Raw genomic sequence first — 17,922 nt, forward strand, 5'->3', positions numbered from 1 at the left:
ATCTTTTTAATTTTTCAACTTTTTTGTAATAACACAGCTTAAAACACAACCACATTGTATAGCTGTACAAAAAATATTCTCGTGCTTTATATCTTTATTCTATAAACGTTTTCCTATTTAATTTTTTTAACTTTTAAATTTTTTATTAAAAACTAAGACATAAACACACACATTAGCCTAGGCCTACACAGGGTCAGAATCATCAATTTTACTATCTCCCACCCCCACATCTTGTCACACTGGAAAGTCTTCAGAGGCAAAAAAAAAAAAAAAAAAAAACCACACGGAGCTATCATCTCCTGTGATAGCAATGCCTTCTTCCAAAATTCTTTCTGAAGAACCTGTCTAAGTCTGTTTTACAGCTAATTTTTTTTTGTAAGCAGAACTACATCCTAAAATGGCAATAAAAATTATAGTATAGTCAAAACATAAGCCAGTAGTAATAGTCTTTTATTATCACCATCAAGTATTATGTACTATATGTAATTGTATGTCCAATACTTTTATATGACTGGCAGTGCAGTAGGTTTGTTTACACCAGCATCACCACAAACACATGAGTAATGCATTATGCTATGACCTTATGATGGTTATGACATCACTAGGTGATAGGAGTTTTTCAGCTCCATTGTAATCTTATAGGACCACCATTATATATGTGGTCCATGATTGCCTGAAACATCATTATGTGGCATATGACTTTAGTTGGAGCCATCAACACACTTCTATCAGTAATTGAGAGATCCATCAAACAGAACATCAGTAAGGATACAGATGAACTGAACAGCACCATCAATCAACTGAATCTAATTGACATTTATAGAATACTTCATCCAACAACAGCCGGATACACATTATTCTCAAACTTACATAGAACATTCACCAAGATAAACTCTATTCTGAGCCATAAGACACAGCTTAACAAATCTAGAAGAGTAGAATTGTACCAAGTTGATCACAATGGAATTAAACTAGAAATTGATTACAGAAAAATGGCCAGAATACCCTACATTATTTGGAGATTAAACAACACACTTCTAAATTACACATGAGTCAAAAAATAATCTCAAGAGGAATTTTAAAAACATTTTTAACCAAATGAAAATGAAAATACAACTTGCCAAAATATATAGGATGCAGTGAAAAAAAGTACCTAGAGGGAAATTTGTAGTATGCAATGCATGGAATAGAAAAAGAAGAAAGATAAAAGATTAATAAACTAAGCTTTCACCTTAGGAAACTAGAAGAAGAAGAGAAATGTAAAAATCTACAAAAAGCAGAAGAAAAATTAATAATAAAAATTGGAACAGAAATCAATGACACTTAAAACAGGAAAACAATGGAGAAAAATCAATGAAACCACAAGCTGATTCTCTGAAAAGATCAATAAATTTGACAGACCTCTAGTCAGGCTAAACAAGAAAAAAGGGGAGGAGTCACAAATTTTTAAAATGATATCAGAAATTAAACGGGATTATCACTGCCAATCCATGGACATTAAAAGAATAATAAAGGAATATTATGAACAACTCTTTACCCCCAAATTTGATAACTTAGATAAAATAGACAAATTCCTTATAAAACACAATCTACCAAAACTGACATATGGACAAATAGATAACCTAAATAGGTCTATATTTATTAAAGAAATTGAATCACTAATTAATAATCTTTCAAAACAGAAAGCACTATATCAAGATGGTTTCACTGGTGAATACTTTCAAACATAAGGAAAAAAGTATGCCAAATTCTACAATCTCTTCCAGAAAGTAGTAGCAGAGGTAATTCATTTTACGACGGTAGCATTACCCTAATAGCCAAACCAGGCAAAGATATTACAAGAAAGGCAAACTACAGACCCAAATCTCTCATGAACATCAATGTTATACTCCTCCAAAATATTAGTAGATTGAATCCAACAATTTTATAAAAAGGATTATGTACTAATACCAAGTGGGATTTATTCTAGGTGTTTAAAACTGGTTCAACAATTAAAAATCAATTTCTGTCATTCATCACATCAACAGGCTACAGAAGAAAAATTGTATGACTGTCATTAAATGTAGAAAAAACATCTGGCAAAATCTAACACGCATTATTGATAAAAACTCTCAGCAAATTATGAATAGAGGGGAAATTCCTCATCTTGATAAAGAACACATACAAAAACTTACAGATAATATTATACTTGATCATGAGATACTAGATGCTTTCCTCCTAAGATCAGGAGCAAGACAAGGATGTCCTTTCCCATCACTTCTGTTCAACATCATCCTGAAAGTCCTAGCTAACGCAATAAAAGAAGAAATGGACATAAGATGTATAAACATTCCAAATGAATAAATACAGTATCCTTTGTTTGCAGATATGATCATCTATGTAAAAAGTCCCAAAGAATCAACAAGAAAATTCCTGGAACTGACAAATGATTATAGCAAGGTTTCAGGATATAAGATGAATATACTAAAATCAATTGCTTTCATATATGTCAGAAATGAACAATTGGAATTTGAAATTAAAAACACAATACCATTTACATAAGCACCCAAAAATGAGGTACTTAGGTATAAATCTAGCAAAGTATTAATATATAAAAGACCTATATGAGGAAAACCATAAAACTCTGATGAATGAAATCCAAGATCTAAATAAATGGAGAGATATTCCATGTTTGTGGATAGGAATATTTAATATTGTAAGTTGAAATTTCTTCCCAACTTAGTCTTTGTTGTATGTATCAACAATCTCATTCTAATGTTTATATGGAAAAGCAAAAGACTCAGAATAGCCAACAAAATCTGAAGAAGAAGAAACAAATCAGAGGACTGACACTACCTAACTTCAACACTTACTATAGAACTACAATAATCAAATGTGTGGTATTGGTGAATGAATAGACAAATAGATCAATAGAACAGAATAGGGAACCCAGAAAGAGACCAAAACACATATAAACTGATCTTTGACAAAGCACCAAAGGCAATTCAATAGAGTTGGGACAGTCTTTGCCACAAATGGTCCTGAAACAACTGGATATTCACATGCCAAAAAATGAATCCAGGAACAAACCCTACACCTGTCACAAAAATTGGCTCAAAATGGATCATAGACTGTAATGATCCCTCAGTTTTTCATTTTCTCTGTATATACTATGCAGAGGCATCTGAAAAAGTCAGCTGACCACCCAGTCTTTATAACCATGATTGTTGTCATAGAAACTAGCTAATAAACCAGTTGATCTCCCAACACCTTATTTTCCACATTGCCTTCATTTCACACCACAGCTGGTAATAATTTGAATAACGATGCCATCACATGACTGGGATTACTATTCCCTCTAGTGAGCAGGGTGGCTGTGTGCTGCTTAGCTGTATGAGAAAACCAATCTCAGATTCCCAATTTGAAGCTTTGTTCCCTGGGGCCACATATGCTACCAAATACTGTGTCAAGGTGTTATCAGCAAAAAGAAGGCATTGTAAAATGGTGATGTGGAGAGCTAAATAAAAGCATAATTGACAACATGTAAGCAGGTTTAAGAGAAATCAAATGATTTCTGAAAAATCTTGTTAATAATAAAAGAGTGAGCTTTTATCACCATAGCCTGACTGTGTAAAGGGAAATAGAGATTAGTAGAACCCATAAAAATCAGCTATAGTTCTAGAAGAGGATCATCTGACAGGAGTTCTAATCTTTAGCAAAGTGGTAGGAATGAAATGGGAAAATAAATTCCCTAATATCACCATACTGCTGCCCTCTAATCTCTTCCTGGTATCTCCCATTAGGAGATAGAAGCCAGAGAACAAGGGTTCTCATTGATTTAGTCCAAACAATTCAGTCATTTAGAGCACAGAATATGGTGGTAAATGGTGGAGAAATGAATACAGAAGAGCAATTTAAAAGTATCCAGCACGGTGTTAACTGCTCCTGCAAATGTCTAACATGGTGCCCTGAACACACCTGACCCAGTGTGGACCTAACCTCAGGGTCGGAGATGATACAAAACAGCAGAAATTCCAGATATGTTTGTTAAGTACATAAAAGCAAGATACGTGAGCCTTACTTTTGAGTTGAAACCCAGGAAGATGCCAACCCTCAGAGGGAAATATCTAAAACCATCATGGTATCATTATAGTAGATTAGAAACTGACAGAGTAATTCCATGCAGAGATAATCTAAGAAAGCCCCCACTGTGCTGAAGTCTCAGTCACAGAAAAGTGAGAATGCAAGTCAAACTTTCCCATGCTCATTGGTCTTCTTGAGAGAGTTATGGGACATCTGGGATGTCTGAAGGAATTGAAAAATCGCCTAAACAATCACAGAATCCACAAACCACCTCATAAAAAGTGCTATGTGGCCTTAAATATTGCCTCAGATGCCCCTGAGACTAGATGCTAACAACCAGAGACCTTAGGGGTGAGCACCTTCTCAGTTTGGTGGCATAAGATAGAGGTTGTCTCATATCCATCAATGACAAGATGCTCCATGAAGTGCCATAAGAAGAGGAGTGTACTCTGAGTTGAGTACAATTGAAATGAAAAATGTTAAAATGTCTGAGCTTAATTAAAATTGACTAGATTCAATTATCAGCCATCAATCAGGTATTCAAAATAGAGATTGTTTAATCAGCAAAAAAAAAGTTACAATTGCCACCCATATATGGCTTGAAGAATTCCTATCTGAAAGCTACACATATATAGCATATCCACATAATGTGTTTCACTAAAAATAATTTAAGCAAAAGTTTAGAACAGGATGAACAGATATAATTTTCAATATCCACAGTTTGTTCTTATTACCATCAGGCATTTCAATTTATAATTCTAACAAAATATTTTACACAAATGGCCTACTGTGTTAATCAGCACTATTTGGCTTAAACTGTACAAGCTGTCTCTTCAACACACATATTTCTGTAATTCAATGTCCTCAAAATGTTATGTTTCTAAAGCAGCAAATATATTTGCAGTTATTTTCTTTTACTTGAATCTAAGGCTGATTCTATTTGATTGTACTTAACATTTATAAATTTTACAAAAGAATAGTACAGTTATTATCCCTAATGAAGCCCCTGGGGTATGTTAGCCCAAGCAGTGACTACTACCACATGTCTTATTTGGCCTTCAAATTTTCCCTCTGCCACAACACGCTATTACTAAGTTAATTATAACCTAGAATTCCCATTAAGTTTATGTGTATGCCTTGTGTATGTACAAGCCTTGCAGTCTTCAAAATTTAATCATAACATCTAAAACAAAAATTTCCATTCTAATAAAATTTCCATTAGATTTTAATAAATTAGAAATATAAAACTAATGTTTTCTTGCTTTTCAAAATATAACAGTAAAAATTTGTAAATAATGAAAAGCCATTTGTGCTTCAAATGAGCATAGCATATGCCAGGTTTCAGCCCCAACACAATTTTTATGACCAAGTCAACAGATCCTTAAAAGTTTTTATGGTAGAAATGTCACTTCTTTAATACACAGTTTCAAGGCTTTTGTCACGTTAATTATTTCCGTTAATAATTAGGAAGCTCAAAAACTAGTCTTGATTCTTAATATGGCATGATATCTGTTGAAGTGTTGTTTTATATCTTCTATCTTATTAATTTTTTCTGCTTCAAGCTCCATATTTCTTTGTAAGATTTATGTGCCTAGATAGAAGTACACACTAATAAAAGTAAATTTTCTAAGACAATATAGCCTAATGGTTTTGTTCAAGAAACAGTTACATTGAACAGATTAATATTCTCCCTAAATTATTATTAAAAATAAGGGATCTCTCCATTACATAATAAGCAGTTTGTATTTAGCTGTTGCTAAACTGCTACAAGAGAAAGAAGAAAAGTGTGTGAGTATTTCATTCAAAAAAATATGCACATTCAAATTACAAAACATGTACAGAAATATAAAAAATAGAACCAACAAAGTCAACAACTTGGAAGTAAATTTACTTCAGATAACATTAAAAACATTGAATGGTTTGTATAAAAATATTTTAAATAATTGTATTTAGAATCCTAGATGATAGTCAATAAATATATATAAAATTCCTATTTAGTGCCAGATACAATTATAGGTGCTGGGAGTAGAGTAGAAATAAAAAGATACACAAAAATCATTACCTTTCATGGAGCTTAAATTCCAGTGAATAAGATCATTGAAAAATTATATTCATAAAAATATATAAGAAACTGAAATAGAACAAGAAGAAATGAATCATAATCTATATGAGGTTAACCAGTGAAAATATTGGAAATAAGACAATCATTAATATTTTTAAACACAAAAAAATTAATAAACCCTAAGTTGAAAATTTGAAGAGAATCAATAAATTGGAAAACCAAGAACACATACAGAAATGCAACATCATTTAAAAACACAAAGAATGAGTTAAAAAATGTAGAGTAAATATTGTTTCAACATATATCTAATAGGAGCTCTAGATCAGGGGTCAGCAAACTTTTTCTATAAAGAGCCAGATAGTTAACATTTTAGGCTTTGCAGACCCAACAGTCTTCTCCTTGCAACTACAGTACTCAACTCTGCCACTGAAGTGCCAAAACAGCTATAGACAATTCAAAAACAAAGAAGTGGCTGTGTTCCAATAAATGTTTTTTAATAGAGACAGGCACTGGGCTTAGTTTGCAAATCTCTCTTCTAGATGAAAAAAGAGGAATTGGTGGAGAAGCAATATTTTGAGAGATAAAGATAAAGAATTTTCCAGTAATAAAGACATTCATTAGTATTCCATTCAAAAGGACTCTCTGAGAGCTAAGCAGGAGTAATAAAAATAAATCAGCACATAGATATATTATGGTATAATTGCAAAATATCAACGATAGAAGAATCTTAAAAGCCACCTGAGGAAAAGAATTGCCAACTTAAAAAAGAACAATAATTCCACCTACAGCAAATTTCTTACCAGCTCAATCATGCCAGGAAAAAAATGGAATAATTTATGAAAATTGTCATATATTAAACCTACACCTAAATGTGATACCTACTATTATTCTAGAAGGGGGAAACTTAAATCACTTTATAATAAAAAGATTAAGATGGTTTACCACTATTGAACACACACTAAAATCTATAAACCATAAACTTCAGCAAGAAGAAAATCCAATACAGAATGAAGGAATGGGATAAAAGTGTATATAATTTGTTGCCATTATTTACAGTCATGTTCTACAGAGTTGCTGGGAACACTGAAATTGTGAATTCTGGACCATTGCTCCTAGTGGAAATATATACATATATGTCTATATGGATATGTATATATATATCATAAAGATTATAATCTTAAATCCTAAAAAATAATTCATAGTAGTTGATTCTATTTTCTTTGTTTTACACAAGAAAAAATGAAGTTCAGGAGCATTAAGTGACTTGCCACCCCGTGAACATGTGCCAGAGTTCAGAATCAGACTCAGTCCAACTGGCCCCAGAGCTGGAGCTTCTTGCCCTGCACTGCATGCCTCTCCCATCTCCATTCTCTGGTCATCTCTGTGTGAGAGCTGAAACAAGAAGGCAGAGTGTGGCCTTATTCAGCCTCAGTTGTGAATATGTGTGTTAGCTCAAATTTCTCACCACCGTTTGCATGTCCACAAGAGCTGTGAATTTTAGGGTTCCAAATACATTTTTTAGAGCAGGCAGTTACAAATATGACATCCAAGAATAATGAGAATCAACTGTATATCTATTGGTATTCAATGACATCAGTATATTTTATTATTACTTGGAAAATAAATAATATGCAGAATATATTTTGTTCTTTAAAAACACAAACCTTAAAATTTCAAACAGAAAAATAAGATAGGGGAGCATTGTTCATGAAATAGGTAGCTCAGGTTAAGTTCTCTATCTCCCTGGGGAGTCAATCAGAATTATGAAATTGTGCAGAAAATAGTTAACATGCTAGACCTGATGCTGCTATCCTTAGACACTTGTACACTGAGCTCTTGGTTGGCATCTGGGAACTAACATTGCAGGAAAGTTTCTAGTATTCCCTAAATGATAAAAGTGGATCATGGGACATAAAGCATCTTGTGCTAACAATGTGGTTCATGCCAAACACCTGATTTTCTTCTGGGAGTCTGGAATTTTGATATATGATAGGCAGAGGGCACTGAGTCTAAAAACCCTAAGTACAGTTTCTAATGAGCCTCCCTGGTAGACAATATTTCACTCAGTATTGGAGGAATTAAGTTATCCACTGAGAGAGGACTCTTGGAAGCTTGTGCCTGGCTTCCTCCAGATTTTGCCCCAGGTTCCTTTTCCCTGTGCTGATTTTACTTTGTATTCATTTGCTGTAATAAATTAATCAGTCATAGCCCTAAATATGGCTATATGCTGAATCCTGTGAGTCCTCCAAGTGAATTGCTGAACTTACAGGTGGTCTCAGGGACAACCCCACACAAATGAATTGAGATATTTTATTCAGTCTTCAAAAGAAAGAGGCTGGGTGTGGTAGCCCACATCTGTAATCCCAGCATTTTGGGAGGTAGGAGGATTGCTTGTGGCCAGGAGTTCAAGACCAGCCGAGGGAAAATAACAGGACCCTGTTCCTACAAAAACTTTTAAAAAGTCAGCGCTAGAATGGTGCATACTTCTAGTCCCAGCTATTCAGGAGGATGAGGTAGGAAGATTGCTTGAGCCCAGGAGTTCAATGTTACAGTGAGCTATGAGCTATTGAGCTATGATTGCTCCACTGCATTCCAGCCTGGGTAACAGAGTAAGAACCTGTCTCAAACAAAAAAAAAAAAAAGAAGAAGATCCTATTTATAATAACATGGATGAACCTGAAGGACATTATGCTAAATGAAATTGGGTAGACACAGAAAAAAAATACATGATCTTACTTATATGTGGAATCTATAAAAGTTGAATACATAGAAGTAGAGAGTAGCAGGCTGGTTGCCAAGGCTCAGAGGGAATGGGGGAAATGAGGAGATGTTGGTCAAAAGATACAAAGGTGCAATTATATAGGATGAATTAGTCTACACATCAGATATATAGCATGGGGATTATAGTTAATAAGACTGTATTGTACACTGGGAGTTTGCCAACAGAGTAGAGTCAGGTGCTTTTATGACACACAAAAAATGGTAACTAAGTGAAGAGATGGATATGTAAATTTGCTTGATTGTAGCAATCATTTCACTATGTATATGTATATCAAAACATCATGTTGTATACCTTAAGTATATGCAAAATATAAAAGCTGTAAAACAACTTATAATTGTGAAAATTTTATAACCTTAAGGAGTATTGTTTCTAGTCATAATGGCATATCTACTAAAGGACTTTCCTTCCTACCATAAACAACTATAAACTGGACACCTTTCTTTAGGGGCATTAGAAAACAGGCAAAGCAGGATCCCAATCGATGAGAGAAGGGAAACACATGAGGTGAGCTGCACATTTGCCCAGTTCTCTGCATAGGCTATCTTTCCCTGCTGCGGCACGGGGAGCTGAGGCTCAGGTGCAGTGGCAGCCTCACTGAGCCAACAAGTGAGGAGTAGTCTAAGGCTGCTGAAGCAATAAAATTTGGGAATCAAGGTAACAGAAAACAGAGAGCTGCTTTGGAGTGGGAAGAACTCCATACTTCCACCAGGGCACTGAGCAGGGCTGGAGCTACTGGGATGATACAGAAAGTGAGGTTATTTACCAGTGTAACAGTCCATTAAGACCCAGTACTAGACACAAAGTCATTATTCAGACCTCATAGTGTTCATACCCATGGCCCCAAAGCAGTAAGGACTTAACTATGGAAAAACTAAAAAAAGTATAGGATAGAATTAAGAGAATAAACTGTGATAGACACTGATAAACGGTTCACAGATATTAAAAATACCTACTTCTAAGGGCAGGTAGTAACCAGCATGGGAGAAAGACCTGTACTTGATTAGTGGGGAAGCTACTACTTAAAAGGTGTCATCCTTGGATTAAATTTTTTGTGTGACTTCATGGCCTGACACTAATATCTTTGTCCCATATTTTATAGTATTTCCTTTATTGCCTTATTACTTTATTATAAACAATCGTCCAGAGAACAAGTTATATTAAAATTTGTTGAAAACGTACAGTTTATGAAGTTCAGTGAAGGAACTCTCCTTCTAACCCATTGCTAGCCTTGCTCTTGAGTGCTGATTTAAACTAATACCCAATATCTCCACAAATTCTTAAATTGGATATATTAAAAAAACACACTAAGCATCCTCCGAAAACCTGATGTTTCTTTGCTTCATTTTTTGATTAATATAACTTAATATTCATAGTGCCTACAGCTCAAGACCTTGGTATCATATTTGAAGACTCCAAAAAGATTGAGTCCAAAACACTTGGAGCCACATTTGAAGACTTTTTTGCTTCGGCATCTCCCGTCCTACCCTGCTTAGCACCCAATCGGTTGCCAAATCATGTGGATGCCATCCTGCACTCCATAATCCTGACAGATTAATATTCCTAAAGCACAGCTCTAACCACATCATTTCCCTGCTCCCAAACCACTCTTTACCTAGTGTGCATTCCTTTAATTGAAGAGGAGCTATGAAAAATAAATAGTCTCATATACTAAATTTATAATCTTAAATATAGTAAGGGTGCAAGAACGCTGAATCATCACAGCTCTGAAGGTTAAGAAAGCACTGTGTACTAGTAAGCCACTAATGAAGTACAGTAGACAAATTTAGTTACCACACAAAACAGCAGTTGTTTAAACAGCAACAGCTTGTTTAATATGTAAATAGTAAATTTTTGTCCCAGCAGACTTTAGTTTCTGTTTGTCAATTCTCAAAAGCATGAAAGATATTTCCAAATTGTGTGTGGGCGTGTGTGTGTATGTGTGTGCGTGTGTGCTTGTGAGAGAAAAGAGAAGAGAATTTCATTTATTTTTAATAATCTATTCTGGTCACAGCAATGCCCACTAGCAGAAATACTTTGATTTAAGAGGACAAAGCTAATATCACCAGGCAAATCCATTTAGGATGAAAGGGTTGCTCTATGTATAATAAAAACATTAATTCCCCAGAAATATAATATATATACTATTAATATTATAGTTGTACAGTCACCCTGCATTAGTGCTCCATGTTAAATAAAAGGAGAGGGAGAGGAAAAATGAAACATAGAAAAAAAGCTACATTTTCATTTAATTTTTGGAATAATGTAAAGAAACAGAAGTCTCGTTAAGAGCAAGTCTTTGGGTCAGTGCTAATTCAAGTCATGGTGTCCATTGTTAGCTGAGCACTCCATGCCCCTTAACAATCATTATATTTGTCATTCATACCACCACTACTCACCTAAAGCTACCTGTCTAACCTATAATTCCTCAACTTCTTTACTGACTCATTGAAAAAAGTGAAATTTCCAGCACAAACATCTTCAAATTTCTGCCATTCTTCTTCCAGAAAATTACCCACACTTGCACTCATCCTTCCTTCTTTCTTTCTTTCTTTTTTTTCAGTGACAAGGTCTCACTCTGTCTCCCAGGATAGAGTGCAGTGGCAAGATCATAGCTCACTGCAACCTCCAACTCCTGGGCTCAAGCAATCCTCCCACCTCAGCCTCCCAAGTAACTGGGACTATAGGCGTGTGCCACCACACCCAGTTAAGTTTTTCTTTTCTTTTTATAAATAATTGCATTCTTATTGAAAAAGTATTATACATATATTAATATAAAATTTTAATACTAAACTGTAAAAATAATATCAATAAAAAACAAATCTTCCTACACCAGATCTTTAGTGCTGCTTCCCTAATAAGTTCTTTGAAAACTTCAAGAAATTTAATGGCTTTTTACACACCTGAGGGCATACTGTTTACCCTTTGTGTCCCTTTTGATCCAATATGCTCAATTCTTCTTCCTATATTTTCAGCTTTTTTGTATTTTTTTTCCTTCATAGCTTCTTTTATTAAATACTTGACCCTTAAATTTTTATGTTCTACAAATCTTCTGGTCTGCCATTACCAGTCCCCCCAAACTATGGACTCTAACTGAAATACATACACTGGTTTTAACTACCATCTATTGTTTGACATTTACAAACTTCTTTAAGCATGTTTGATCTTCCTTAAAAGTAACAAATCTAGCTTATGTGTACACTTATGATATACCTAAGGTCTTCAAACTCATCCTGTTCAAACTGAACTCATCTTTAAGAAATGCCTTAATTTCTAAAAGTTACAGGCTGTTGCTAGCCTGGTCTGGTGATTTTTGACAATACAGTCTTTTCAAAAAATTACTAGCCTTCTATTTTATTTGTGCCTGTTCATTTTCAAGTATCCACGAATATGGATGTGGTCTAAAAACATTCAATACACTCAATAAACCTGAGGAATCTTGTCTTTTGCCTGGAGACCATTATATCAATCTATCATCTGCTTATTTTGCTTAATGGCCATTAACTAAATGCACTTTGAAAGTCTAGGATTTAGTGGGAAGGCAATACCTTAATCCTATTTTTTGCTGCCTAAGAACCCCAATCTAATATCCTGCTAAGGCTGAAACTTTGCTACCTCTGCTCATATCAATTTCAGCCGGCAGTAGAAAAGTTGCTTTTTTTCAACATTTAAGGTTTCAATTTACAAATTCAGGAAACTTAATAAAGCTGTATTTTCTTTCAGACAAACTACCTCTAGTTCGACTTTACCCACTTCTTTTAGGGCATTGCTAAAAATCATTAAATGATAAGTATTACCTGTCAATCTTTTGGATTTTTCCATAATTAAACTAATGAAGCATAATAATCTTCACCCAGCACCAACTTCACTTGCATTTAAAAAAGGATAAAGGACAGGAAATAATAGAGTATGCACAGCAAGAGCAGAGAAGTCTCGTGACTCCCAGACACAGCTTCCACTTTCCCAGTCCCTATTCCCTCCGGATACGCATGGTCATGAGAGATAAGGCTGAATGTGAGTGGAAAAATCTGAGCTAAGAGAAGCAATCAGCTCTACTGTACTTTTGACCATTCATACAGTCCCTCGGGTTTGTATGACTAAGCTAGTCCTACCGTTCCTAGAAATGTTCTTGATCATCTGGTAACAGAGCCTCCTAAACTGTACTGCACTAGTCCCAATTCTCTCGGACAGCTTTATCTCATCAATAACAGTGAGTTATGTTGCATAAATCTCAATAACGAAGTTAAAAGAGCTAGTTTCAGTATCTAGTACTTGGCCAAATTCTCATGTGTTTTGGATCAACTATATATAATTCACCAATGATTCTTTGAGTTAATGTCTCAAGAGAATTTACCAAAAGTCAAATCATCAACTAAAACTTGAGGAAAGGCTTCAGATCCAGCTATTAACTTTTCCCTTCCGCCATTTCTCTTTACCTAGTCCAGCATAGTACATGGCATGTCCCAAGGTACAGCAAACAACAGTGTAACTCACTATTCAGTGTGCACATTTTGAACTTACAATACCTGAGTCTCCTTAGCCCACTTTCCTATTTGATTTGACCTTCAATCAGTCAAAACAATATTTTAGAGTCTGTTATTTGTAGTAGCCCACGTCCGGGTAGTGATTCCTATTGGATAAAAATTGTTTCTACTGCAAGCAAGAAAATGCCTAAAGACTGACAATAAAAATAGTGAATATTTACTTAACAATAAGTCCAGAGATAAGCTTGTACTATAATTAGTTCAGCTGCTCTCAATGATGCCACTAAGGACTTAGGTGTATTCTGTTTCTACCCCGACAATGCATAGCAGTTTGCTTCACTCAAGACCTCATGATATTACATCCATATTCAAGGCAGAAAAAAAGTGAAGGAACAGTGCCTGTGATCTGTGTTCTCTTAGGAAAACGTAAGTTTTTTTGCCATAAAATCAAAGCATACTTCTTTTTGTATCTCACTGATGAAAAAAGTGGCTAAGGAAAGTAGTATTAGCTTTTAGAATCTGTGTTTTGAGGAGGATTAGGGAAAAAGGGGGGCTTGTAAAGGTAGTGAGGTGCCCAGGCAACAGTGTTCACCATAACAAGAGTTCTCTAAAATTAATATTATGATTAAAGAACCTGTCTAAAAATGCAGGACAAATTTCTGTCTCAACACTCATTCCATCTACCGATAATTATAAACCTCCTTTAAATGTGTAGATAAGAAAAAATAAGTGTATGCATATAAACCAAAATGTTAATAAAACTTCATTTATCAATAGTATTATCAATTATTTCTTTATGTGCGTTTTCTGTACTTTTCTAGTTTTCTACCATGACAGAATAATACCATTAAAACATATCTTTTAGTAGAATTATATAAAATTTTATAGATGAATTTGTGGAAATACAAAGAAGTCATTTATACACACACACACAGATATACATATATAGAGAGAGATTTAGTAAGAAACTCCTTCATATACATACATATAACTCTAAAATACATGTATATGTATGTATGCAGAATATACACATGCATAGAAAAATAGTTTATCATTAAGTATATATTTAATATCTGTAAATATATATGTATAAATAATATGTTTCCTTCTATTATTTCAAAATAATTACAACTATTTATATAATGATTTTTCTAATTTAAAAATTTCTGTCCTGTATTAAAACCAAAATCAATTCTCATTCTCCAGGTTTTATTTCTATAGTTACCAAAATTATGACCTCATAATTACTTTTAGATAATTACTTAAAGATACTCACATGAAGTATCTTTCACCTTTTTTATCATTCTGGTTTAACATTACCTTCTATTTTCTTTTGTTTTTCTTACTTCACTAAACTTATCACTTGACCTGCTTTTATGAAGTAGATAAAGATAGTTGTGATTGGCTCATGAACATGTTTTCACTTCTTCAGAATAGAAGAAAGACACTGTCACTTCCTTACATGAGCTAAAATTTGATGTGGGAAACAGGGAAGTATACCAGAAATTAGAATGCAGAGGCATAGATTTGATAAATGAGAGGGATATGTGCACTTAACTAAGACTGGGTGGGGAGTGGTTGTAGAAGGAGGGTGGAGAAGGGACCTGTAAGAAATGTTCCCCAGAGGGGTGACCTCTGGTATGATGCTGAGAATTTTATTAAGTAAAATTCATTCTGGGCCCATCATAATAAGTGGAATTTTCAATATGGTTCTATAATAAATCTTCCAATGTATGCTATTTTTCAATTCCATCTTAGAGAGAGAGATGCCACTTGTATAGCCCCTCTATCTTCTGTCAACAGAGGTACTGAAGCCTACGTATATAACTTTGCAGTTTATGACCAGTATATAAGTCCAGGAATAAATCAGTTTGGAACTTTATGCTTCACTATTTTTGATTATGTCTAAACATGAAAATATTTCAGTCTTAGATTCCCAGTTTTAGCAATGATTGCCAGGTTTACACACAGGCAGTGAATTAATTGTGTTCTTTGCTTTTACTTTAAAAGTTGATGCTATAATTTGGTTTCAATTAAGATCCCAGATTATTCAGATAGCATCTAATTAAAAGGATGAGAAAGAACTAGAGGCTGTCGTCTCCACATCACCAGAAAAATGTGTTGTTTTTACAGCCAAATCACAACGTAATTGTGTGAATTACAAAAAAAGCTCCTAAATTTAGCATCGAAAATATTTTGTAGATTTTTGCTTAACTTTTTAAACTTTCTATTCATATAGTCAATTAAAAGAATCTAGAATTTGAGATATCTTCTGAGATGGTACGTGCAGAGAATAATTTAACTACTAAAACATTTCACTGGGTAAAATGAGTTATTGGGATCCAGGGAGACATTTTTACCCTAGCTTGTTCTTTTGCTTAAATTCTACAGATGATTGTAAAAGGGCTTAGATTTGCACCAACAGGATCTTTTTATGAGTGAAAGGAAGAAAATACCCTTCACCAGCTCAAAGTGTCAGAGAACTCTGGCATTTAACCTTTGGATGATGGCTTAACTAAGTCACATGGAGAAAACCACAGAAAAGCTTATCAGAAGCTATAAATTGTGTCAGGATAAATCTTTGAACGTGGTTGGCACCTTTACCCATCTGTTGAAATTGCTTGAAAATGCTTTTGTAGGTGAGAGTGACCTTGATGAATTAGATCTTGGAAAAAAATAGGTTGTGAGTTTTTTCTCTTAAACAGCAATTTTCATATTAATGCAAGTGTAACCTATTTAAAGAAGAATGTATTACTAAAGAAGGCTATAGCTCAAATACATTACTTAAAAATATTTAGTTAAAAACTAACTTTGTAAAATACCATTATTAACTCTTGAAGCATTTCATTTTCTTTTTCAAATGGGGTCATCAGATTTAATGGAAAAACACAGGAAGGTGAATAAAATTTAAATATTAGATAAACAAGTAATAGATTTTTAATGTAAGTATGCCCTGCGAAATATTTGGGAGATCATTAAATTAAAATATTACTCATTTATCTGAAATTCAAATTTAACTAGGTATCCTTTATGTACCTGGCAACCCTATTTTCAGGGAGGGAGTAAAGAAAAACATAAACCCCTTTATTTTCGTAGTGTATGTACTTAGAATTATAAAGATTATAATGTGATCATTTTGTGTTTATTTACATTTTCATTCCTCTATTTTTGTCTTTCTCATCAAGACTCACTGAAATTTATATGACTACATGAAGAATGAGATTAAACATTTAAAAATTACCTTCCAACACAGTTGGATGTATTTTACAAGTAATTCGATATGGACATATAGTTCATATTAATAACTGTGATGAAGTCCACAGAAGTAACACTCATTTTGATGGAAATTTGTGTACCCATTAAAACATATGCAGTGTTTTCTAAGTTACAAGCAACAAATCTAACATTGGGCCTTTGGTGGATAACAGTGTTAAAAGGCTTCTGAAGGAAATTTTGCAATACTGATCTCAAAAATCCTCATCTTGGAATAAAGTCTTCTCAAGGTTGCCTTGGGGATACCACTCTAAGCCAGGATGTCCTCTATTTGGAAGAGCCTGAAAGTATAGGTTTATCTTGTGTCTCTCTCTGGGCCAGTCTAAGGTTGGTTTGGTTCTTCTGTTTTGTTTAGTAGCCTCTTGGTGAATAAGAATCAATAGCCTAAAACAGTCCTAAGATCAGACCCACTCTGCTAAACCAGTCAATACTATTCCACTGCTGAATCTTGGGTCCAGTGCACTTCATATCATTATACTTCTGCATCAACAGAAAATGTGATATTCTTACAACAAAACTCTCATACAATACTGTAACAAAATATCAACAATTCTAACATGCTTTGTAGAATAATAGTAGAACACATTAAGATTAATCAAATAATTTAATTAGTTCTTTATTACCCTACCCATAAACATACATACACCCCAGATTAGCTAGTCCACCTACTGCATATTATAGACACTTAAAAGAAATAAATACTACCAATGAATGACAACAGCCTGTAGCACATATAATTCACCTTATACATAGCATAACTTCTTAACTAATTGGGCACAGATTCTGTACCAGAGGAACACATTATACTTGTCATGGTAACTTTTCCAAAGCATACATGGCTGGGGGACCACCACTTGATTTTCTCATTTAGTACATGTGGTGTTAATAGAAGGCATCAGAATAAAGATTCCTAAAGGGAGTTTGATGCTATTACTTGGTTGAGAACCATTTTCTCCCCTAGCTGTCTTCATTGGGAATAGAAATTCTAAATCATTTTACATAATCAGGTAGAGTAACCAATTTATCATTATTGCTTTATTTACCTTGTGGCTCTAAGGAAATCCATGGTAGACAGTGTTAGAGCACAGTCATAATTTTTCTTTTATTATTTTTTGTTTTTCACCCTGAACGATGAGCTACAATGCAAATTGCTTAAGATGTGAATTCTGTAAGCTAAAATGAAGTTATCCTAGACCTATTCCAAATACAAGAGTATATAGCAGTCTTTGTGCTATAAATAGAAAGTTCAGAGCTTCAGTTTT

Source organism: Lemur catta, chromosome 16 (assembly GCF_020740605.2).
Source record: "Lemur catta isolate mLemCat1 chromosome 16, mLemCat1.pri, whole genome shotgun sequence".
Lineage (NCBI taxonomy): Eukaryota > Metazoa > Chordata > Mammalia > Primates > Lemuridae > Lemur > Lemur catta.